Consider the following 27,008-nt stretch of genomic DNA (forward strand, 5'->3'; position numbering starts at 1 on the left):
TTTGACTCTCAGGTGTTCCTTTGATTTTTTTTCGTATAGGATGAAAGGAATGTCTGTTCATAAAGCATGCTAACAGTAATGGGACATACACAAGTACAGCTTTTGTTGTATAGGTAGAATAGCAGGGGAGTGGTTTCCCACCGGCGGGAAATACACGAGCCTGGGTTGGATGTTGTTCCTGCGGTGGGAGATTCCCGGCCGGGGGTTGGCTAGCGTCCAGCGGCTGCCGGACATATATTGAGCCACCCTGACGGGGATCCCCAGTTGACTCCACGTGTATCAATAAAGACAACTGTTGCAATACCTCGCTGTGTGTGCGTCGTCGATCCGAACATAACAGTGGCGATGAAGGTGGGATTGCTCGGTGGAACAGCAAAGGAAGAGGTGGAAGCCAGCAACGCGCGAAGCAGGAAATTCAAATCGCCGTCAACCAAAAGCAGCCGATCGCCGTGAACAAGAAGCGGAATGGCACAAGTTGGATCTCTGAAGGAATTCGACCCAAACTACCCCGAAGACTGGGAGGAGTACGTCGGCCAGGTCGAGGGATTCTTGCTCGTAAACGGCATAATGGATGACCGGAAAAAGGCGGCGGCACTCCTCACCATCAGCGGCACACCGGTTTACCGGGTTGCCGTAGGACTGTGCCAACCGTTGCCGGTGGCAAGCGTATCGTACGCAGATCTACTGGCTAAACTAAGGGTCCACTTCACCCCCAAGAGATCGGAGCTGTACTGGAGGTGGATCTTTGAAAAAAGGAACCAGAAGCCAGGCGAATCGATAACGCAGTTCGTGGCGGCCGTGAGGGAAGCTGCCCTGCGCTGCAAGTATGATAATTTAGAGATCCGGATTCGAGACAGGGTGGTTCTGGGCTTGCGAGATGAACAACTCCAAAATAGAATAATTGCAAAGCCCACCGGAGATTTGCAGGAGGTGCTGGACGAGCTCCTCACCTACAAATCAACAGGGAGACGCGACCCCCCCACAACAGCAATGGCGCCCCAGCGGAAATCAATCTGGAAAGCCATGTGGACGGTGGGGAGGTGGACTACACGTGGGAAGCCGACATCGACGAGATCGCCTGAAGGTTCGGGAAGATGCTGACAAGGACCAACCGCCCAGACGGCACAGATCGAGCAAAAAGGCAACAACAACAACAACAACTACCACAACAAAGGTTCCAGAGAGAGAACTCAACCCGACTGCAAGACCCCGACGCCAGGTGTGGCAGCTGCGGCGGCAGCCACCCCCGATCTAACTGCAGGTTCTGCAACACTAAATGCAGGAACTGTGGAAAAACGGGGCACATTCAAGCGATCTGCCGAGGTAGACCGCGCAACAACCAAATGCACTATATCGACGCGTGGGCCTCAGGTAAGGTAACCCCCCGACAGAGTGGCAGAGAGAACCCCAGGCCTAAGGCGCGATCCTCCAACTGCGGGAAGGGGGTGGGGGTCAACCATATCGGGAACCCTAGGATCAACCACATACTGAGCCCCAAATTAAAAATAGAGGTCCGGCTGCAGGGTATTCCTTGCAGGATGGAAGTGGACTCGGGGGCCTCAGTATCTATTATTTCAGGCAGTACCCTGGCACATATCGAAGCAAGGAGTGGGCAGAAAATCCCCCTAAAACAAACTAGAATCCAACTAGCTGACTTCCAAAGATCGCCCATAAACATTAAGGGGAAGGTTACCATACCCGTCAGCTACAAGGGTTTTAAGGGCCCCTTAGATCTTCTGGTCACCAAGGGCCATAGAACCAGCCTAGTGGACCTCAATTGATTCAAGGCCCTAGGCATATGGGTGGGGGGAATAAACACAGTCCACCGCCTAACCCTCACAGCAGTCTGCAATAAATTTGCAGACGTATTTGATGGTTCCTTAGGGAAATACAAAGCCCCCCCATTAATTTCAATCTGGATCCAGCGGTTACACCCATCCGGCTTAAGGCCCGGAGGGTACCCTTTGCGCTTAAGCAAAAAATCGAGGCCGAGCTAGAAAAGTTAGTAGGCCAGGGCGTGCTGGAACCAGTAGAAGGAGGCCCCTGGGAGACACCAATCGTCACTCCCCTTAAACCTAACGGGGACGTGAGGATTTGTGCCGACTACAAAGCTACCCTTAATCTAGCCATGAAAAAACACGCTTACCCGGTCCCAACGGTGAAGCAGGTCCTCGTGACGATCCAGGACGGCACCATCTTTGCCAAGCTCGACTTGGCGCAGGCGTATTTGCAACTCACTGTGTCTAAGGAAGCCGCCGAGGCTCAAACGATAGTTACCCACAAGGGGGCGTTTCGAGTCCACAGACTGCAATTTGGAATTGCTGCAGCTCCAGGCATCTTCCAAGAAGTGATGGAGAGGACCTTAAAGGGCATACCTGGAGTATGCCCTTACTTCGATGATGTCCTGGTGGCGGGAAAAACTGAGGAAATCCTTGCTGACAGGCTGGAAAAGTTACTGGAAAAATTCAGGGAGGCAGGACTTAAGTTAAAAGGGGAAAAATGTTGCATTGGAGTTAAATCCACTGAATTTTTAGGATACAGGATAGATGCTCAGGGCATACATCCCACAGAGGGAAAAATAAAGGCAATTAAATTAGCACCTGAACCTAAAAACAGGGCAGAACTCCAAGCATTCTTAGATCTTATAAATTTTTATCACTCATTTTTGCCACATAAAGCAGCCATAGCCGAGCCCCTACATAGACTGTTGGATAAAAAGACCCTGTGGAAGTGGCAGGAAAAACATAAACAAAGTTTCCAAACGTTGAAGGACATATTGTCCAGCAGATCTACTGTCACACATTTTATCGAGGGCAAACCAATTTACCTGGCATGTGATGCATCACCTTATGGGGTGGGGGCTGTGATAAGCCACATGGATGACCAGGGGGTTCAGAGGCCAATCGCATATTATTCCAGAACCCTAACCAAAGCAGAAAGGAATTATGCGCAAATAGACCAGGAAGCACTAGCCATCGTGGCTGGTGTTAAAAAGTTCCACGACTATCTTTATGGCAGGAACTTCACAATATTTACTGACCATAAACCCCTTTTAGGCCTATTCACTGCAGACAGACAAGACACCCCAGATCATGTCTCCTAGGATGCTCAGATGGTCTATTTTCTTAGCAGCATACACATTCACCATAAAGCACAGACCGGGAAAGGAGATGGGTCACGCAGATGCCCTTAGCAGACTGCCCTTATTAGATACAGGGCCAGACCCAGCTCCAGCGGGGCAAATCCTCTCATTGCAAGAACTACCAGAATGCCCATTGACACCATACTACAGGAGGAAGGACGAAATGTCGTCACATCAGGGGTGCCTACTGTGGGGAAACAGGGTAGTTATACCAGAGGTACAAAGGAACACAGTCATAACGGAACTGCATGAGGGGCACCCAGGGGTTGTGTGAATAAAGGCATTAGCCAGGAGTCATTTATGGTGGCCGGGACTGGACAAGGCAATTGAGGACAGAGTAGCTGGGTGTTACCAGTGCCAGAAGTCTAGGCCTGAATTGACACATAAGCCAGTACACAGGTGGGAGGTGGCTCGCAACCCGTGGTCCCGCATACACATAGATTTCGCGGGGCCATTCCAAGGACAGACCTTCTTGGTTGTAGTGGACAGTTACTCCCGGTGGTTGGAGGTCGTGCCTGTAAAGACCATGACATCTGCCAAAACAATACAGGTCTTGCGGGGACTCTTTGCCACCCATGGGTTACCTGACGTACTGGTCTCTAACAATGGCCCGCAATTCACATCTGCTGAATTTCAGGATTTCCTCAAGGCCAACTGGATTAGGCACGCGACGTCGGCACCCTTCCACCCCTCCTCCAACGGATTGGCCGAGAGGAACGTCAGGACTACCAAGGAAGCATTGAAAAGGATCATCCAAGGTGATTGGCACCAGAGACTGGCCCAGTTCTTGTTGGCCCAACACACAACACCTTGCACTGCAACGGGGAAAAGCCCAGCGGAAATGAGGTGGGGCAGAAGACTGACAACCAAACTAGACAGGCTCCACCCAGACCGGCTGCCTGTTGAAGCAGAACAAGACAGTGCAACCAGGTCCTTGAACATTGGGGATTTAGTGTGGGCCAGGAACTATGGACTGGGAGAAAAGTGGTCACAAGGGGTAGTCATAGACAAAACAGGGCCACTATCATACATTATAGAGGGGGAAGGGGAACGGCAGATCAGGAGGCACATTGATCAGCTGAGGAGAAGGTCTCCGGAGTTCACTCAAGGGGCGACCAGTGGGGACCCCATAACACGAGACAACAACAATAGTCTTGACTGGTGGGTAGTTACACTAGCAGGCAGGGGAGCAGAAACACACCCTAGGCGAGCGGAACCACCACCGCAGGGGAACACGGCTGCACAGTCAGCAGCCCTCATAATAACACAACAACCCGTAGACCCGACACCTGCAGCGACACCCCAAGAGGCGGCAAGGCCCAACGGGGAAACCAATAACAGAGCTGACATTCCAACGGGGAGATATCCTGCTAGGGCTCACAAGCCACCCACGTACTTAAAAGATTACGTTAGATAATAATAACTCTTATCTGGGGGGGAAGGGGTGTTATATAGGTAGAATAGCAGGGGAGTGGTTTCCCACCGGCGGGAAATACACGAGCCTGGGTTGGATGTTCCTGCGGCGGGAGATTCCCAGCCGTTGGCTAGTGTCCAGCGGCTGCCAGACATATATTGAGCCACCCTGACGGGGATCCCCAGTTGACTCCACGTGTATCAATAAAGACAACTGTTGCAATACCTCGCTATGTGTGCGTCGTCGATCCGAACATAACAGCTTTTATTTGACTTTGGTAGGAAATAGTTAATGATTGCAAGGGATTGAAATGATGAACATGAGAAAAGTTTCCTAACAAAGAGGCAGACTGAGAAGCTGAGGACAAACTGGTTGTGCTATGTATTGCTTATTTAATTAAAAAAAATGTATGCAAACTGAATATCTCTGAATGGAAGAAGTAAGATCTGCAACTTCTCTTTGGGCTGATGGGGAAAACCTTTGAATTATTAGATCTTATTTTTTAAAATTACTTTGAATTACTACTTTAATCAACTAATTTCTTGTTAGCTCTGATGAAGACTGCTTTCTTCTTAAGTTTCATAAAAGGTGAAATTCTATTGGCTTTGTATGTTTTATGAGAAGTTGCATGATTGATAATTTTAACAATTCTGGTATTTAAGATATTGCATATTGCTTAAATTAAGCACCATGGTCTTTGAGATGAAAAATAAATATTAAAAATGCACAATATTAGGTTTCCCTTTGTGAAAATGTGTTCTTTGATCTTTAAAAAAATGGGTAAAGTAACGGATTACAAAAGAAACATCTAGTAAAAGCAAAAGTGTTTCCATCCATGCTAGAATGACAACACTTGTAAATACTGTGAGGCATATTATTCTTTGTACCAGTTGTGTAGGTCCAAAGATTTCCTGAGCAAGTGAAAGGCATGTCTCTTGCTCCTTATAGATGCTGACATTAATTAAAGGTAAAGGTTCCACCGCACATACGTGCTAGTCATTTCCAACTCTAGGGACCGGTGCTCATCTCCGTTTCAAAGCCGAAGAGCCAGCGCTTGTCCGAGGACGTCTCCGTGGTCATGTGGCCGGCATGACTAGACACCAAAGGCACACAGAAGGCTGTTACCATCCCACCATAGTGGTCCCTATTTTTCTACTTGCATTTTTACGTGCTTTCGAACTGCTAGGTTGGCAGAAGCTGGGACAAGTAACAGGCACTCACTCTGTTACGCGGCACTCGGGATTCGACCCGCCAAACTGCTGACCTTCTGATCAACAAGCTCAGCGTCCTAACTCACTGAGCCACCCTGTCCCTCGACATTAATTACCTATTGTCATATATATGACATTTTGTTAACTGTTGTGTGAATAATGAAATACTGTTACAAAAATGTGGGCTGCAGAGTGGGTATTTTAGAAAGAAGTCAAACTGTCACATTCAAAAGGGGGGAGTTGAAATGTGTATGTTTTATTAAAAAAGCAGGGGCTTGTTTTATACAAAGAAAATAAGGAATTAATTGATTTTTCAAGTATAATTTCTTTGCCAGCTCAAAGTTTCATCCCATTTATCAACTAATCTTTAAAACAAATATCCAACATTTGTATAAATTCGGAAACATGGCATAAAAATGCCAGTAATCTTATTTAGGAACGGATAAACACTACCACATAACTTCCAGAACTTAATTCCAGGTCAGATAAAGAAAGGTTTCCCTGGGATTAATTATTCTGGAAAGGATCTATTAAAAATTATGAGGAGGGCTAATTTAAAATCTCGTTGGCAAGATTCTCCTTCCAGGGGCTCACCAATAAAAGATAATTTTGACAGAGTGCCATCAAGACAAACTTCTTGACATCTGACTCCTCCTAATCCTCATCTTTTCAGAGCCACTGCCTTCAGTCCAACTCTAGGAAAGTAAAATGCAAGACTTTCTGTGTGAACCTTGGTAGTCAAATATTGCTTCTATACCTTCTATAGGGTGATAAGCAAAAGCCTGTCTATTATTTCATCTACAGTATAATTCCCCTGGATTAGTTGGAAGATCAGAAATTATGTACAGGCTAAATTCACCTTGCTAATGGCATTTGGAATTTCAGGGGCGCAGCCTGGTAATTCCCATTTGCACTTCTGCAACAAATGGATTTCCAAGGAAGAGGGTCTCTTGGAGGGAGGGGGGAGCTAAATTCCATTTAGTCAGGCCTGAGAGTGCAAATCTTGTGGAACCAAATGGTGACATTCTAATGTGATCACCATTTTAAACTAATGTTGCTGGAAACATCCAGAGGATTATTTTGAGACCTTAACATGTGGGTTTATGTTTATAACTTGGTGTGCCCAAGGTGGGTGAGCACCTGTTACTCATCCCAACTTCTGCCAACCTAGCAGTTCGAAAGCACGTAAAAAATGCAAGTAGAAAAATAGGGACCACTATGGTGGTGGGAAGGTAACAGCCTTCGGTGCGCCTTCGGCGTCTAGTCATGCCGGCCACATGACCACGGAGGCATCCTCGGACAAGCGCTGGCTCTTCGGCTTTGAAACAGAGATGAGCACCGGCCCCTAGCGTTGGAAACGACTAGCACGCGTGTGCGGGGGAACCTTTACCTTTACTGCCGTTTTACCCTGCCTGAGACCGACAGCTGAATACAAAGTAGATTAAAAGAGAAATTCCAGCTACATCTAACTTCCAACTTGGCTTTAAAAAACCTTCAATCGCGCAGCGATTAGAACAATTGTAATAGATACTGAAACGAAGAAGTTTACCAAATTATTGAAAAACCACATAAAATTGAGAGCGGATTTATATTCTGAATTTAAAGTGAAAGTGAACCAGAGTCTCCGAACAGCGGAGCGAGCTCAGGCACACTTCATAAGCGCCTCTTAAAATATGGAGCGAAATGCTAACAAATAGGAACCACAACCACTATTCAGTGGAGTGTCAATATTACACAAGCACTTCCTTTCACACCCTTCCAAGGTCCAAATTAATGTGAAAAGCGGAAGGTAGACGCTCAAGCGCGTGAGGGTGGCTAGTTGTATTCAAGCCACTCCTTTTATTTAACGCGACTCGCTTACGTCGCGCCTGCACCGTAGAGTGGGATAGGCTTGCAGCGTGTGGGAAGGGTAAGGTTGGTAAAGCTACGAGTTTGGGAGCTCTTCTTTGGGAGGAAGTGCTGCTGTTTTAGCGAACTTCACCTCTGCAGTTTTGAAACGAATTGATCTATTGCAAGGCTCCAATTCTCAACGCTACTTACTTTGGAATATTTCCACGAGCACTTTCAATGTTGAATAAACGAGCGCAAAGGATCACACTGTAAGTCACAAGGTTCGTTTTTTCTGTCAGTGTTTAACTTTGGCACCTCCCATTCCCGGGGGAAAAAAGTGCGGATCTGATTTTTTGCTGCGTCCCATGGTGAAGAATGCACCTTAATAGAACTGCTGAAAAAGAAGAAGTGGCGGCTGAGGGTGGAACTGCTTATTTCCCACCTCTTGCAAGAGGGTGGGAGTCGTGTGAACGGACGAGGCTGGCACCATTATAGCAGTTTATTTTCTGTTTCATGTCTATGATTGGCTGAGGAGTCCGAACGATTTAGCGTCTGCCTCTGGTCTTGGTGGGATACGGTGAGCAGATGCCCTCCTTAAGTTCTTCAGAAACCTTTCTAACGATCCACACACGACCCTCAATACTCTCCTGCCCCTTCAAACCATACTGCCCTGTTTTCTCCTCCCCCCTCACCGATTTATCTTCCATTCTTTGCTTTCGATCTTGTTTTCTCCTTTTTTAAACTATCACTCTTTCCTTCCTTCTTTCTTGAAACCTTTTGTTGGGCCATTATGAGGATTCAAAATCATCTTATTTCTTTCTGACTTCTTTCCCAACTTCTTTTAGATGAGTAATTTTTAATATACGTTGTTTTGCAGCAAAGAGTTTTGATATTTTAACACCATTATACTAACCAGAAAAATGTCCTGTTGGGAAAACGAGAACTTTGGTGAATTTCCTATTTGCTTGGAAGCAACCAATGTGGGGAGTGCTGATATTCTTTGTGAAGCGAATTCATCAATTTGTACTATTCAGATTGAATAGTGGAATGAAAAGTTAGCTCCAAGAAGGCAATCTGTTAGCTACTGTTTGTAGTTACATTTCTCAGATATGAACAAGAACTCATATTAAAGCATACACTATGCAGCTAATGAAGCCTAGGATAATGTGCATACGTAATTCTCACAATTAATTTATAATTAGGTCTGTTATGCAAAACCTAAACACTGGCTTAATGCAGTAGGTACGTTGTGTAAACCCAGCTTGGTTCCTTGTTTTTTTTTCTATCTCATTGGTAGGCACATTTGTCAGTTGGCTCCCTTCTGGCCTTTCTTCAGCAATTTGACGGAATCTTTTCACAGTATTATTGTCTGTTAATATTTTGAAGTTACCATATACATTACCACATATATTTTAAGTTACCATATATGTTAAAGATAAAGTGAAGCTGCTACAAAACAGTATTGTGTAGTAGAGCACTTAATTAGATATGCAGTCTGAATTTTTAAACAATCTTGAAAAAAATGTGAGCTAACTGTGTTTGCAGTATATATACCTGTAATAGCTGTTTTATTTTGAATATAAACTGAGTTGTTTCAAGTGTAGACAGAAATAATAAACAGAGTCAATTATTTACTGTGTTTCATAAAATATGGAGGAGAAATTCAAACACAAATTATCTACTTAGCTAATGTTTTATTGTTGTGAGCTGCTCACAGTTGTGTTTAAGGTGGAAGGCCATATTTATATTATTTATATTTATTAAATATTTATACCGCCCTTCTCCCGAAGGACTCAGGGCGGTGTACAGGGCAATAAATATCAAAGTACGAAATACAAAAGTTAAAAAACATTAAATAATTATGCCTGCTATAATACATTAGTAAAAAATCCATGTTAAAACCCCAAACCCCATACCCATCAGACCAGGCCGGCTTGTTCAAATAAATAAGTTTTTAGATCACGTCGGAAGGAGCGAAGGTCGGGGGCCATCCGGAGCTCAACTGGTAAACGGTTCCACAGGTCTGGCGTGCCCACAGAGAACGCCCTCCCCCTGGGGGCCACCAGTCGACATTCCCTGACCGGTGGCACCCTGAGGAGGCCCTCTCTGTGGGAGCGCACTGGACAGAGAGAAGTTGACGCTGGCAGCAGGTGTTGCCGTAGGTAATCTGGACCCATGCCATGTAGGGCTTTATAGGTCATCACCAGCACCTTGAATTTCACCCGGAGGGCAACTGGAAGCCAATGCAGCTCACGGAGCAGAGGTGTAACATGGGAGTATCAGGAGACCCCCCAACACAACTCGCGCGGCTGCATTCTGCACCAGTTGAAGCCTCCAAATGGTCTTCAAGGGCAGCCCCATGTAGAGACCATTGCAGTAGTCTAAACAAGAGGTTAAGAACGCATGAGTGACTGTACGCAAGACATCCCGGTCCAGATAGGGCCGCAACTGGCGCACCAGGCGAACCTGGACGAAGGCCCCCCTAGTCACAGCTCATATATGATCTTCTAAGGAGAGCTGTGAATCTAGGAGGACCCCCAGGTTGTGAGCCCTATCTATGGGGGGTAATAACTCACCCCCCATAGTAAGAGGTGGAATAGTCTGAATTTCCCGAGAAGCTGGCACGCACAGCCACTCAGTCTTGTCAGGGTTGAGCCGAAGCCTGTTCCTCCCCATCCAGACCTGGACCGCCTCCAGGCACCGGGACATCATGTCAAGGGCATCACTGGGGTGGTTTGGAGTTGAAATGAAAAGCTGGGTATCATCAGCATACTGATGATACCCGACTCCAAAACCACGAATGATCTCACCCAGAGGCTTCATATAGATGTTGAACAGGAGAGGCGAGAGGACCGACCCCTGAGGAACTCCACAAACGAGAGGCCTCAAGGTCGACCTCTGCCCCCCTGCCAACACCGACTGTGAACGTCCCAGAAGGTAGGAGGAGAACCACTGAAAAACAGTGCCTCTCACTCCCAACCCCCTGAGACGCCGCAGTAAGATACCATGGTCGATGGTATCAAAAGCCGCTGAGAGGTCTAATAGAACTAGGACAGAGGAACAACCCCTGTCCCGAGCCCGCCAGAGATCATTCACTAGTGCGACCAATGCCGTCTCCATGCTGTACCCGGGCCTGAAACCCGATTGGTACGAGTCCAGGTAATCAGCTTCCTCCAGGAACAAAGGGAGCTGATGCGCCACCACGCTCTCAACAACCTTCGCGAGAAAGCGAAGGTTGGAGACCGGACGAAAGTTGTTTAATACAGCTGGGTCCAGGGCAGGCTTCTTGAGGAGGGGTCTCACCACCGCCTCCTTCAAGGTGGCAGGAAAACTGCCCTCACTCAAAGAAGCAGTTATCACTGCCTGGAGCCAGCCTCGTGTCCCATCCCGAGCTGCATAAACCAGCCAGGAGGGGCACGGGTCCAACAAACATGTGGTGGAGCTCAGCTTCCCCATGATCCTGTCCACGTCTTCAGGAGTCACAGGATCTAACTCCTCCCAGATAACATCAACAACTCTGCCCATGTCCTCATCGTCAGATTCTGCCCAGTCGGAGTCAAAACTGGTCCGGATCCGAGCAATTTTGTCCAACAAATGTTGACTAAACTCCTCGGCACGACCCTGCAAGGGCTCCTCCCTCACCTCCTGATTAAGGAGGGAGTGGGTCACCCTAAACAGGGCGGCCGGGTGATTATCTGCGGACGTGATGAGGGTAGCAAAGTGGTTAGACCTTGCCATCCTCATCGCCGCGAGATAAGATCTCGTGAAAGACCTTAGTCGCAATCGGTCAGATTCGGATCGGCTGGATCTCCAACAGCTCTCTAGGCCCCGTCTCCGACGCTTCATCTCCCAGAGCTCCATAGAAAACCATGGAGCCCACTGGGATCTGCACCGGGTCAAGGGCCGCATGGGTACAACTCGGTCGAGTGCCTCCGTGGCTGCCTTTTCCCAGGCTTCCACTAGGGCATCGGCCGAGCTGTGAGCAAAAGAAGCAGGTGGGGACCCAAGCACCGCCTGGAACTGCTCAGGGTCCATTAAGTGCCTAGGGTGGAACCATCTCGTTGGTTCAACAACCCCACGACGGGGAGTGGCAGAACGGAAGACCAACCGCAGGAGATGATGATCGGTCCATGACAGGGGCATAACAATTGGGGAACCCCCACCCAGATCATCTAACCACCGTCCAGATAGAAAAACCAAATCGAGAGTGTGACCCCCCCCCATGAGTTGGACCCTGAATAACTTGCATCAGGTCCATGGCCGTCATGGAAGCCATGAACTCCCGAGCTAACTCAGATGATCCCCCAGGGATGGTAGATTGAAGTCACCCAGAATCATAAATTTGGGGAATTCAATCACCAACCCTGAGAGGATGTCGAGAAGCTCAGGCAGGGCTGCTGCTATGCGACTAGGCGAAAAGTACACCAGCAGCAAGCCCAACTGAGCCCTAGGGCCACATCTCAGGAGGAGAGACTCACACCCGGCTATTTGGACAATGGTGGCCTCCCGCGGACATAAAGTCTCCCTCACGACTACCACCACTCCTCCACCCCTACCGTGAGCCCGAGGCCGGTGCAGCACCTGCAAACCCAATGGGCAAAGATCAACCAGAGGGACACCACCCTCTGGGCCCAACCAGGTCTCCGTAATGCAAGCCAGGTCCGCATGCTCCTCCTCAACTAGATCACGTATGAGAAGAGCCTTATTGACTACGGACCTGGCATTAAAATACACAAGCCTGAGCTCAGGTGGCTGCCCATGAAAAACTTAAATAAACAAACAAAACCTTGAAGATGGGGCAGCTTATAAATTTTATAAACAAACAAACCTAAATTTGGGATCAACTAAAAAGCATAAAATAGAGTACATATTTCAAATTCATCAATCCTTTGTCAATGGGATAATAGGAAAATGAAAAGTCCAGAAATTAAGTCATATGCTTGTCATGAAGTAATTAAAAATTAATATCACAAAAGAAATAGTGGGGCTGAATTCAGTAGATGATGGCAATATTAGTGTAAGGTTACAGCTAGCATTCAGGAACAAAATAAATGTTTCCTCTGAAATAATTCAAAGCCATTTAGTTTTAAGACTGTTTTGTGACATGAGTGAAGTCCACAAGCTTCTGACCTGGCAGAAAGTACAATTTAGAAAAATTACAGTTTTTGTATCAGCAGAAATGGAACAAATAATAATAATAATAATAATAATAATAATAATAATAATAATAATAATAATAATAATAATAATAATAATAATAAGAAGAAGAAGAAGAATAAGAAGAATAAGAATAATAAGAATAAGAATAATAAGAATAAGAATAATAAGAATAATAAGAATAATTTTATTCATTAGGTTCATTAGGTTACAAACAGTCAAACTAAATTCTATCTATCTAGAGTTGCAAAGAAACCACACTTCAGAAAAAGAGCCCTCTTAAATAGAAGAAAATTCATTTCCTTTGAATGTTAACTTTATCCTAGGAATCAATCATTTTTCCAGAAAGGTTGCCAGGCACAGTACAATGCAATTCATTACAACATAATTAAATAGTTAATATATAATTCTCTATATAAATGAATTCTGGGGAAAAATAATTGAAAGGGATTATTTTTGCAAAGTGGGATAGATTCAGAAAAGAATCCTCTTGAAATAATTTGTATTTATTTGTGTTATTCAGTTTTTGCCAATATGTTTGAGTTAGAAGAATTTGTTGGAGCCATGCTTACCAAGTTTCCTTCTGCTATAAAACCAGTTTCCTATTTTTTAGAATGCAGGCAGTAGAGCTAAATTTTTATCCCATTCAAAAGAATTTTTTCTAGAAATTTGGGGAAATTTTTACACTATTATGTGCATTACAACAGGGCTTTTCAACCAGTGGTACGAGTACCACCTGTGGTACATTGGCACCTGGCAGGTGGTACGCGACCATCCTAGAAAAATGGTAGCGGGCGAGGGAAATGAGCTGAATCGGTGGCAGCATCACACAAGCCTGAGCAAGAGATGCCTGGAGCTGCAGGGCTGTGAGGTCTCAGTGGTGGAAGCGCCAGGATCAGCGCTTCTTTGGGGCTATCTGGGCTCAGTGGAAGCGCAAGGATCAGCGCCAGGCTCCAGCTGGAGCTCGGCACTGATCCTGGCGCTTCTGAGCCCAGAAGAAGTGCCGATCAGCTGGAATGTTGCAACATCTCCAGGGTCTTGTGATTTATGTTCACATGCTTGGCAACTGATTCGTATTTATGATGGTCACAGTGTCCCAGGGTCATGTAAAGTGACCAAAACCTGCTGCAACCACCCAGTAGATGGGGGGAAGAATAAAAACCAAATACCTCCCACCCCACCCCACCCCACCCCCGCTGCCAATCCTCAACCGAAATGCTCACAACAATGAAAACCTCAGACAGGAGGAAGAGTGCCACCGGGCGGGCAGGCAGGTGGCTTGGGGGGCACTTTTTTCAGTGCCATTGTAACTGAACAGTCACTAAGCGAACTGTTGTAAGTCGAGGACTACCTGTACTTCATCATTTCCCCCCTTTTTTTTGGTTATAAAGTTTTTGACACCTTGCTAGGCAACTGATGGTATTCGGATGTTGCCATATCCTAAAAGTGGTACAGTGGGTGAAAAGGTTGAAAAGCCCTGCATTACAACACCTTTTCTTGATTTTTCCACTCTCTTATCAACTTTGCTTCTGCAAAGTGTGGTGTAAATAAGGAACCAATCTTCATAGAGCAAATTTGAGTATCTGACAACGGCTGGGATTTTTATCCTTAGCAAATGCTACAAACTGTCCTAGCACTCCTGATGGATAGCCCAGCTGGAATCTTTTGGAGTGATTCTGAAATCTGTCTTTCTCTTCTGTAAATGCCATACCCACTTAAAGTTCCACCCAAGAAATTTTTCTCCAAAAAGCTGGATCCCCTGCCTTCTAACTGTTGAAAGAAGTGGTGCCTATAAAATAATAATACTTAGATCACGATCTATGTGGTCTAGCAGTATTTTTTTAAAAGCATAATAATAAAAGAACCTTTTCTGGAAAACGCAGGTGTTTTCTCCCTCCTCCTCAACTTTGTATTTCTGTGTGTGGACATCTTCAAGTCCATGTTGACTTCTGATAACTGCAGCTTTCTTAACAAGACTTGGGAAGTGATTTGTGATTCCCTTTTTCCTAGGGCTGAGTGTGTGTAACTTGCCCAAGGTCACCTAGCTGGTTTTATGCCCAATGCAGGACTAGAATTCATGTCTCCTGATTTTTAAGCCAATGCCTTAACCACTATGCCAAATTGGATTTCTTTTTTCTCATTAATGTATAGCAAATCTGAGACCAGTCTTAAGATTGGAGATGAATACTCACTTTTAAAAAGGTGAAGATGATTCAAGTATTCCTTCATTTCTTTTTAAGTTATTGCTATTTCTCATTGATACAACCAACCCTCAATCCAGAAAACCACTGGATAATTTTGGGTTAGTCACTTTTCTTCATATAACCTACCTCACAGGGTTGATGTTGTGGGGGAAAAATAGGATGGAATACTATACAGTTAGAACAATTAACCAGTGGAACAACCAGCCATTTGCCTGAAATAGTATAAGGTTTCCTGCCTGAGCAGGGGGTTGGACTAGATGATCTCCAAGGTCCCTTCCAACTACTTCTTCTTCTTCTTCTTCTTCTTCTTCTTCTTCTTCTTCTTCTTCTTATTATTATTATTATTATTATTATTATTATTATTATTATTATTATTATTATTATTATTATTATCTGACTGAACACAGTTAAGATCCTTTTCTAGATCTTATCTTGTGGCAATGGAGGTGGCAAAGCGCGCTTACTTCACCACCCTCATTGCGTCCGCAGATAACTGCCCGGCCGCCCTGTTTAGAGTGGTCCGCTCCCTTTTAAATCAAGGGACGGGAGAGGACCCCTTATGAAGACGGGCCGAGGAATTTAGTAAATATCTGGTGGACAAAATTGCTCAGATTCGGGCTGGTCTGGACTCTGACTGGGCAGTATCTTATGAGAGGAAAACGATGAGTTTGGCCGAGAACATTTGGGAAGAGTTTGATCCTGTGACTCCGGATGATGTGGACAGGATCATGGGGAAATTAAGTGTCGCCACGTGCTTCTTGGACCCGTGTCCCTCCTGGCTGGTCTATGCGTCTCGGGAGGTTACACGAGGCTGGCTCCTAGCAGTTATCAATGCCTCACTGAGTGAAGGGTACTTCCCTGCCGCCTTGAAAGAGGCGGTGGTAAGGCCCCTCCTTAAGAAACCTGCATTGGATCCAGCTATTTTAAATAACTTTCGTCCTGTCTCCAACCTTCGCTTTCCTGCGAAGGTCGTTGAGAGCGTGGTGGCATGGCAGCTCCCTTTGGTCCTGGAGGAAACTGAGTATCTGGATCCGTACCAATCGGGTTTCAGGCCCAGGTATAGCACGGAGACGGCATTGGTCGCGCTGGTGAATGATCTCTGGCGGGCCCGAGATAGGGGTTATTCCTCTGTCCTGGTCCTATTAGATCTCTCAGCGGCTTTTGATACCATTGACCACGGTATCTTGCTGCGTCGTCTTGAGGAGTTGGGAGTGGGAGGCACCGTTCTGCGGTGATTCTCCTCCTACCTCTCAGGCCGTTCGCAGATGGTGTTGGCAGGGGGGCAGAGGTCAACCCCTAGGCCCCTTAGTTGTGGGGTGCCTCAGGGGTCGGTGCTATCGCCTCTCCTGTTCAACATCTATATGAAGCCACTGGGAGAGATCATCCGTGGCTTCGGGGTGAAATATCATCAATATGCTGATGATACCCAGCTTTTCATCTCCACCCCGAACCAACCCAGTGATGCCCTCGATGTGATGTCCTGTTGCCTGGAAGCGGTACAGATTTGGATGGGAAAGAACAGGCTCCGGCTCAACCCGGCCAAGACTGAGTGGCTTTACGTACCGAGATCTCGTTTAGTCCAAGAGGTTCCATCTTTGATTATAGGAGGAGAGATGTTACCTCCCGTTGATAGAGCACGCAATCTAGGCGTCCTCCTAGATTCACAACTCAGTTTTGAAGATCATATTGGAGTCGTGGCTAGGGGGGCATTTGCCCAGATTCGCCTGGTACACCAGTTGCGCCCCTTTCTGGACCGAGATGCCCTACGTAGAGTCACCCACGCACTCGTTAAATCCCGTATAGACTACTACAATGCTCTCTACATGGGGCTGCCCTTATTATTATTATTATTATTATTATTACCATCTTGAGCCCCTGTATAAAAAGACAAGATATAAATCTATTTAATAAATTACATGAAAAACTATGATGTATTTAAATAAATAGTTCTTCATTTTTCAAAGTGTTTCTGCTCTTGAAACAATTATTTGAACTTAAAACACCTGCATGCCACTGACAGGACTGAATTACGGTAGATTACCTAATTACATCAATTTTACTATTCCACTGATTGATAAACTCAGGCTGGATGTAGTTTATATATTAACAAAATTCCACAGTTAACTGAGCTTAAGACCAGAAAGCAGTAGCATTTTCAGCATCACATAGTTGGATGCAATAAATTCCTGGGATGTGGGAGAAGCTTTAGAAGGGAAAGATATTACTGGAGAAATCACTGATTTTAAATATGCTTTTCAAGATTGTCTGTCCTAAACTCAGGAACGAAGTGTTGAAGAACCTGTTTACTAGAAAGGAGGCAGAAGAAAGCAAATCGATTGAGCAGAAAAATTCATATGCTGAGAATAAAGCATCCTGTTATGGCAGCATTAATGGAGCAGATGCTTCTGAGGTGTCTTGTGTTCCTTGCGGTAACCACACCAGTCAGGTTTTGTCACTTGTCCTACTTGCCAAGGCACTGGAAGAATCCCCCAAGGTAGGTATATTTTCAAGACTTTGTTTTGCAGAAGTTATCTGGCCTTGTTGATTGACATCTAGAGTTAAACCAGACCCCCTTCTGTTTTCTATATTGTTTAACCAAGGGATACATTAACTGGGCTTAATAGTACTGGTCTATAAAGCTGCTTTGGCCTGATTAAGATTGCTGCAGACAGGCGGTTCTCATGTAGTTTCTTTGCAGTGAAAGTAGCCAGACCCGTATATCACGTTTTGCACATGGGGAGGCTTTTATTAAATTGACAGATTCTGGCAGTTTTGAATTTTCCTAAAGATTTGCTTTTCCAGACTATTCACTAATTTTCTCTCTCTTCTGCTGTCTTCCTTCTAGAGCAGGAGCAACAGCTAGTGGCTCTCATTCCATATGGAGACCAGCGGCTGAAGCCTAGACGGACGTAAGTACATCTTTTTCTGCTAAACGAGTTTTTCCTCATTTTTTCTTCAGCCTCTTCATAGTGGAGTTATCCCCATTTGTTAGACACTGCTATCTGTGATTGCTGTGTATGATGAGGTGGGATTTAATTCTGCTATCACTAACTGCCTGTGATCTGTTTTGGCAGGAAGCTGTATGTATTTCTCACAGTAGCCATTTGCCTGCTGACAACTTGTGTCATGATGTACTTCCTGTTCCCACGTTCAGTTGCTGTGCTCCCCTCAGGTCTCAATGCCTCCACCATCTCTTTTGACAATTCTACTTCCAGCATCATCCTGAATATGACTGTAAGTTCAAGGAACAGAGTGACAGAAGAGTGAGTTGGGGAGAGACATGGACCAGATTCATTATATGGATTTTTTAAAAAAAATTCATCTGAGATTGAATATAATTTGTGTGGTAGCTTTAAGAAGCAGGGAGAAAATATTGCAGGGCCGCTAACTGAAAAACGTGTCAATTTTTATCTGGAAGCCTCTCTTTTGTCCAGTTCTATAACATGCAGTTGCTCATTTTTCAGGGAAAGCTTAGAGGTAATTTTTGTCAGAAGATTATATTAACAATGAACACTGGTGGGTAGAATAGTTGTTGGGATAAACTTTGTCCCCAAATTAAATCTTAATTCTTTAAAACAAAAAATAGATGACTAAATGAGATTAAAAGGAATAAACTTTAGTCAGTCCCAATTTCTATTAACCCAGAGGAAGTACTTCACTGGGTTTTCTTTGTGAGCATGGTTCAATTTCTTTTTAATCAAAACTTGAAACCTGTGAATAGATAGCGTCCAAAGAGAAGAAACATTATGTATCATAGTACAAGTTCCAAAAATCTTGTGTCTGGCCACATGGTCTCTTCTTTTTAAAGGCATTTCATAATGTTTTATCTTCAATATATTATGGCTTAATATAGCTTGTTTTTAAGGAGAAGACTTTTAAACTAAAATGAAATAAATGACCTAGTGCAATGTCTAAATTCAGCATATATGAGCCGAGAAATAGATTATACATAAGGGGGAAAAAGGATTTGTGTAGCTCTTGATAGTACATTCCAGAAGATATTTTTCAAGGCACAATAAAACATATACATGGTTAATAAACATCAAGAATTTGTTTCCTACTCAGAAGGGCTAAGGCATGAACTTCAATATTTGTTGAATTCTTAGATCATGGCTAACAAACCTTCTGAAAAGGAAAATCTAAACATTTGCTCAGAATTTTTCTTGCAATCAAAACATAGGAAAGAAAAAAAACCTTCAGTGTTAGCAAGCAGTAATGCAATTTATTTTTTGCAGCCTTGAACAGCAGTATTTTTCTAAAAAGTAAATACTTTGAGTACTCCATATAATGGAGTCTAAAATAATATGCCAGAATGCAAAGAAATGTATTCATCCATAGAAAATGCCAATTTAATTCTTGCACCCAAGATGATGCTCTTCAGATACTACAGATTATGGCACCCATCATCCCAAATTAGCACAACCTGTTGTTTAGGAATAGAAAACTGTAGCCTAAAACATCTGAAGAGCTTTAAATGGCCTGTACCTGATGAAAATACCAGAATCTGAATATATATTTTAGGAAAGAAAAAATCCGTTCATTAAATTCATATTTTTCTTTTGGGGAAAAAGAAATTGAACTTAATTATTTTTATATATGGAATAAAATATAGTAAAGGTAAAGGTTCCCCCGCACATGCGTGCTATTCGTTTCCAACTCTAGGGGCCGGTGCTCATCTCCGTTTCAAAGCCGAAGAGCCAATTGTTGTCTGAGGACGTCTCCGTGGTCATGTGGCCGGCATGACTAGACGCCAAAGACGCACGGAACGCTGTTACCTTCCCACTGTAGTGGTCCCTATTTTTCTACTTGCATTTTTACGTGCTTTCGAACTGCTAGGTTGGCAGAAGCTGGGACAAGTAACAGGCGCTCACTCTGTTACGCGGCACTTGGGATTTGACCTGCCAAACTGCCGACCTTCTGATCGACAAACTCAGCATCCTAACCCACTGAGCCACTATGTCCCTTTTTAAAATATAGTACATATCATCTATTACATTGGCAGACCAATCTTATTGAGTGTTTTCAAATATCAACCTATTTTTATCAATAGGTTAATTTGTGCAGTAAGCATACAATATATACTCTCCTTGTTTAGCAACCACAATACATTCCTTAATTCAGAAGGAAACAGAGCACTGAATATATGACAGAGAAAGGGAGGGAGAGGGACAAAGTGGGGGGAGAGAGAGCTGCTTTGAAGATCAATGGTTGTTGTTCTTTCATGCAGCAAACCCAATATTACTCTGGCACAGAAATTTGGTCATAATGCACACATTGGTTGGAAAAATTGTTATATCTGTCATGTTTGCAAACAGTTACTAAATGAGGCATTCGCTAAAACGTGTGCTATTTTATTTTATTTTTATTTTTATTCCATTTATATCCCGCCCTTCTCCGAAGACTCAGGGCGGCTTACAAGCTTAGCAGTAGCCTTCATTCTATGTATATGCCTGCTTATTAGGGCTTTCACACACACCCCCAAGCGGCATTATTACAAAGTCAGCTTAATTGCCCCCAACAATCTGGGTCCTCATTTTACCTACCTCGGAAGGATGGAAGGCTGAGTCAACCTTGAGCCTGGTGGGATGCGAACCCTCTTTTCCATTATTCCACGGTGCATGTATACTAAAGTTGAATCACTGGTTTCTAATAACTTCATAATGAAGTATATTGTTTAGTTATCTAAAATAATACCAGACCAAGTGTGCAAAGATGAAATTGCAGTTCCTATAAAGCTTTCTTTTCTCCCTCTATCTCTCACTGTTGTAACCTCTGCAGTCATATCATCAGCACAACTTGTACAGAAGCTCAACAGTATACCACACCCAAACATAAAAATGTATTTTGCAGATAAACATTCAAAGCAGCATTATGCTACCAATAAATAAGCACTATATTATTTCATGTGTAGAAATGCTGATTGCAAATGAATGTTCTGAAGAACATGGAAGGATAGCAGCCTTCATCTCATGGATAAAATGAAATTGATCAAAAGGAAGCTGTTCTTGATTTAGTTTGGTTAGTGTTGATCTGTACCTAAGAGAAGCAGGGAATGCAAAAGCATCTGCCATGATCCACAGCTTGGAATAGCGGCACAATAATTCTTAGCAGTTGTCCTGCATGCACCAAATACAAAAACATGTCAATTCCATGTTCTGAATAGATTCTTGTATGTTAATAGAACTGGCTCCTGTGACTCTTAAAAAGATAGATTGAGCCAAATTAAAGAGTAATATATACAGTGAGTCATAGAAAAACCTTCATCCTGGGCCAACTTGCTACTTGTCCAGATCACTGTCACACAATCATTGTCTTCTTTCCTTTTGCATTCAGCCATTTATCCCCATAAAAGTAAATGACTATTTATCATAGATATGCTTTACTGTTTTAAGACATGAACCATGGGCTGCACAGCACTTCGGATTTGATTTCAAAAAGATGCTTGCATGATCTGGGGAAGAGAGTTGCAGATATGGACTGCATTTAAGCACCTGTGCACTTTTGAATTAAATCTGAAACTTTGCACAAACCTGGAAACCATACGTTTCATGTTTTCTATTATATCTTAAAAAGTAGTAGCAGCAGCAGAGACAGAATAGGGCCCTCTTAAGGGGAAAAGTTCAGGAGGATTCTTTTATGAAGGAGAACAATGTGTACCAATTTACAACTTTTTTCTCATCACCTATCCTCCTTCTCTTTAGAATATATTAAATGTGACAAACAACAATTTTTATCCTGTGTATGTGGCTCAGCTTGATATTGAAGTCTTGCATAAAACAGTGGTGATTGGGGAAAAACAGTGATGACTCGGTTGGATATCAAGCCTTTGCAGAGTGCCCAGGTGAGACTTGAAGGAATTTACTAATTTCTCTGCAGAACACAAACATAATAATAAACCTTTATTGTCAAAGTACAACATGTGTACATTGAGATTAGCTGAGCCTCCCCCCGTGCTCTCTTCCCCCAATACTCAGTGACAACAAACCCACCATCCTACCACACCATGTGAACCAACTACACCACACACTGGCTTCCCAAGTCAATTCTGCATAAGTTCACAGAGATTATATCCCATTCAAAAGCCCAACAGCCCACGGATAAAAGCTATTTTTCAGCCTGTTGGTACAGCTGGCTATACTCCTATATCTCCTACCCAATGGTAGGAGAGTAAAGAGATACCATCCAGGGTGTGAGTCATCCCTGAGAATTTTCCTCACTCTTCCAAGGCAACGAGCCCTGGCGATGTCATCCAGTGGTGTCAGGGGACAGCCCACAATGTCTTGTGCTGTGCTCACTACCCTCTGTAATACTTTCTTGTCCGCAGCTGTCAGACCAGCATACCAAACCACAATACCATACGAGAGGACACTCTCTATAGTGTCCTCTCTATGAATACACTTTGCAGTAATTTTCTCTTTTTGATATATTTTTAGATCCTTTATAGCGTCTCTAGTACAATCATGGATACCAACACTTAGTAAGTATATCTCTAAGAAATGATTCTGCATTCTGCTGATTCATTTTAAAATAATGGTGTCAAAACTGAAATTTTACTTGTTTTGACAATTATTTATCTGTCTTTTAATCAACTAGTTGATAGATTTGTATGTTGCAGAACTAATGGAGAAGCTTTTAAAAATATTTGAAGGAAGGATCTGCAGTTCTCCAGAATCTAGAGTTCTTTTCCTCCTCACTCGCACCATGGCAGCATTAAAATAGTAAAGGTAAAGGTTCCCCCGCACATGCGTGCTAGTCGTTTCCAACTCTAGGGGCTGGTGCTCATCTCCGTTTCATAGCCGAAGAGCCAGCGCTTGTGCAAGGACGTCTCCGTGGTCATGTGGCCGGCATGACTAGCACGGAACGCTGTTACCTTCCCACCGTAGTGGTCCCTATTTTTCTACTTGCATTTTTCATGTGCTTTCGAACTGCTAGGTGGGCAGAAGCTGGGACGAGTAACAGGCGCTCACTCTGCTACGCGGCACTCGGGATTCGACCCGCCAAACTGCCGACCTTCCGATCAACAAGTTCAGCGTCCTAACCCACTGAGCCACCGCGTCCCTTAGCATTAAAATACTTGACACCTATGTATAAGTTGGCTGGAAATTATAAAAAACCTTTTTCACATTTGAATCCCTTCCTCCTCTTTGTTCCTCTTTGATGGATTTATATTTTCTTACTGAAGCATTGGTCCCTATTGGGGGATTACCTCGCTTTGTTTCTTGTCCCTATTGCTAGAAAAGCAAGCACATCTTCCCCTTGGTGTGTCTTTAAGGATATATTGATTCCATTGATACACTGATATATTTGATTTCAACTCTTGTACAGTACTTGATAGTTTCCCGTCTGATGTCTTCATGGGTCAAGTAAAGAAGCAAACATGGTTTTATCATTATTCTTAATACTTGAACTAAAAGGATGAGGAAAAGCTTGTCATTTCACCTGATTAAAGGATAAGCGGTAAAAGAACTCCACCATTTCAGTGTGCCATCAAAAAGCTTGTAAAAACTCAAGCAAGTTTCACCAATTCATATTTATTTCTGCCCCTTGGATATAAGGGGAAACTAGAAAACTCTAATCAAGTTCACTTGGTAAAAAAAAAGGTCCACCTTTAACCAATGCATTTGAATTGTTTAAAAGTGCCTAGCCTTTCACATTTCCACTGGTGAACTTACAGACTAAAAAGTTCAGCCTTTCACCATTCCATAGTCCAGCAACCCAGGATGAAATAGTAGCTGAGGCTTTGTTGAGAATGATAAGCATTCCTGCCCTCAAGAGATATTAATGGCCTATCCTTGCCATAAGGCAACCTGATTGAGCAGATCAACCCTTAAGGATTTTTCTGGTTATTTTCCCAAGATACTTTGATTTATGGATTTCAAGGACTTGAACATACAAATTTCTGGGTGCAAAATATCTCTGTGCCATGGATCAAAACTTTTCATTAATATGGAATATACCCATTTCATCTGTAAAATCTGGAGAAACTAGTCTAATACACACCAGAAAGGAATACTAAAATAAAAAATGAATTATACTTAAGATGTGATTATGCATGTGCCATATAGAAACAGTAAAATTCCCCTTCATTATTTCAGCAAAATTTGCACATGGATCAAAATAAAAGTTCACAATGTTCTTCTGCATATACAGTAAGTCTGATTCTCTTTTCTAGAACTGTTTGTTTTGTTTTCCCTTTATGATAGCTAACTCCTGGTCCACTATTTGCATCTTCTAACCTAAAATGCTGATGGTTGGATGATTGGAGTAGGGCCAAATATGTCATCCTGCTCAAATGGAGACCATGCCTTTAATCAAGAGAATCTTCTCTAATTTAGATAGCTGTTTCACTCCTCTTGTTTGATCATTTCATCCTATCACTAATCAATGTAATTAATGTAATTTCTATTGTGCTCCTAGGAATTATATTACATTGGTTCTCTCAGTAATAACTAATAAGCTTCTGTTGTTAATTTTACATTCTCTATCTATCTCTTATCTCTCCCAAAATATACCAGCCTGGGATATAATTTATTGGTAGAGATAACGAGGAGGTATCGTATTTACAAACATTTTATTACTATTGAATTCCTATTTTTCTCTCCCACAGAGGTACCCTGACTTGTTCCTATCTCTCTCATTCGGAGCAACTCTCCTTTGAAAAGTATCAGTATGTGGATTGCAGAGACGGTGTCCTACTGTCTTTATTCTAAAGTCTCATGGCTACAGTAGAGTCTTGGAGGAACTTCTTTTAGCTATGTCTTCAGTCCCCTTCAGTGAAATTGCAGTAGCATGAAGCTTCTGGAGATTTGTGGGAAGAAACTGAAGCTTTGATTTATTGCCAGTTCTACAAAACAGGAAGATGGCTATGGTACCACATTCCTTTTAAGGTAGCATGTAATAATGCTGATGGATTAGCTTCATTTTAAAAGAACAGCAGTCGGCACCTGAAGTGCAGAGAATGGAATGCAAGGAGAACATGGTAACATAAGAGAGTTATACTTCATATTGGAATTTGAGTGGACTTAGGGTACAAATAAGACAATGTGTATTTAGACTTTCCTTTTATCTTCTTTGAAATTGGAATTGACCATGGGCAAATTAAAAAATATTGACCAGGACTGTGAGATGGGTGCTTAATACTTTTTTTTAGGTATTAAAAACCAACCCTACAGCCTCAGTCAATCAGAAGCAAAATAAAACTTTCAAAGATAAACCATTACAAAATATGTTCAACTGGACATATTTCTTGGTGAAATTCTAGGAATAGGGAAGAATTTTTCTGAGTAACACAGCCTGCTTCTGTTTTTAATTCCTGATCTGCATGGGGAGGAACAGGCTTCGTCTCAACCCCGACAAGACGGAGTGGCTGTGCGTACCGGCATCCCGGGATATTCAGGATATTCCACCCCTCATTATGGGGGGTGAGTCATTACCTCCTGTAGATAGGGCTCGCAACTTGGGAGTCCTCCTAGATTCACAGCTTTCTTTAGAAGACCATATTGTAGCTGTAACTAGGGGGGCGTTCGCCCAGGTTCGCCTGGTGCGCCAGTTGCGGCCCTATCTAGACCGGGATGCCTTGCGCACGGTCACTCATGCGCTCGTGACCTCTCGTCTTGATTACTGCAACGCTCTCTACATGGGGCTACCCTTGAAGACCACTCGGAGGTTCCAGCTGGCACAGAATGCAGCCGCGAGAGTTGTGTCGGGGGTCTCCCGATACTCCCGTGTTACACCTTTGCTCCGCGAGCTGCATTGGTTGCCAGTTGTCTTCCGGGTGAGGTTCAAGGTGTTGGTAATGACCTACAAAGCCCTCCATGGCATGGGTCCAGAATACCTTGGGGAGCACCTGCAGCCGGCGTCAACTTCCCTCCGCCCAGTACGCTCCCACAGAGAGGGCCTCCTCAGGGTGCCGCCGGTCAAAGAATGCCGACTGGTGGCCCCCAGGGGGAGAGCGTTCTCTGTGGGCGCACCGGACTTATGGAATCATCTTCCGGTAGAGCTCCGGATGGCGCCCGACCTCCGCTCCTTCCGGCGCGACCTTAAAACCCATCTTTTTAAGGAAGCGGGCCTGGCCTGATGGGACGGGGTGGGTTTTGTTATTATGACGTTAATTTTAAATCTGTACTATGGGCATTGTTTAATCATGTTTTAATTAATTTTAACTTTTGTATCTATCTTTTACGTATTGCCCTGTTAACCGCCCTGAGTCTCTTGAGAGAAGGGCGGTATATAAATTAAATAAATAAATAAATAATAAATAAATAAACTTCTGTTTTAGTTTCATGGGCAATTACAGACTAGCAATGCCTCAGCCAGTGCTAAAGGGCCTAGCATGACAACTTAAATGTGTCCTACCAGATTCTTTACCAGTCTTTTTCAAACCTGTTCCCCAAAAGGAAGGAGTTAACAGACAAGTTTGGGTTGTGGTTGGAAGTTTCAGGGAGAAAAGTGGGGAGTGGTCATAGCAAAGTTTCACACAGAGGCAGGCACTGTGGGTCTGTGACTCCAGAGAACTTTCATTACACTTTCAGAAGAGTTCCCAAAAGTAATCTTCACTGTATACTCTGGCAGAGTGTTCATCTCAGACATGTGGTGTTGTGTCCTGCAGCACAGTTACAGAACAACATTTCTCCATGCAGTTTTCACTGTATTGTTACCACTGTTGTATATAGTCTAAAGACTAGAAGAGAAAATACAGCCCATTAATTCCTAATCCAACACCCACCCCATCATACCCAAAGCCAAACATTATAGTTAGAATATGTTGGAAGAAAAAACTCTGAAAGTGGAAAAGGCATCCCAGTTAGAGGAGAGGAACCGAAAGGTGGTGGGCCATAGAATCACAAAGAATCAAGACCCAGAGAATGCCAGAAGCCTTACAGAGAAGAACAGTAGATAAAGGAGAACTGTGATTCAAAACTAGTTCCATTAATATCCTACCTAAAGTTTCAACCCAGAAAATCCATTGAGCTCTACAGCACCAACTATCTCGTGCAGTGGTTAGAATGCAATATTCCTCACAGACTGAAGTTCGATCCCGACAGGGCTAA

General features: G+C 43.7%; 1 protein-coding gene and 1 pseudogene across 2 annotated transcripts in view; one reads left to right on the forward strand and one right to left on the reverse strand.

Moving 5' to 3' along the window:
* The window catches only part of LOC310649710 (uncharacterized protein), a 629,251-nt gene that overhangs the window by 80,325 nt on the left and 521,918 nt on the right, over positions 1–27,008 (reverse strand). The window lies entirely within an intron of this gene.
* Positions 568–25,047, forward strand: LOC310650161 (transmembrane protein 106A-like; annotated as a pseudogene). Its single transcript, XR_014494474.1, has 8 exons — positions 568–1,032; positions 17,219–17,452; positions 17,804–17,867; positions 18,033–18,192; positions 21,660–21,799; positions 22,392–22,435; positions 24,054–24,107; positions 24,566–25,047. The product of XR_014494474.1 is annotated as a transmembrane protein 106A-like (transcript).

Source organism: Vipera ursinii, assembly GCF_947247035.1.
Source record: "Vipera ursinii genome assembly, chromosome: Z".
NCBI classification, from domain to species: Eukaryota; Metazoa; Chordata; class Lepidosauria; order Squamata; family Viperidae; genus Vipera; species Vipera ursinii.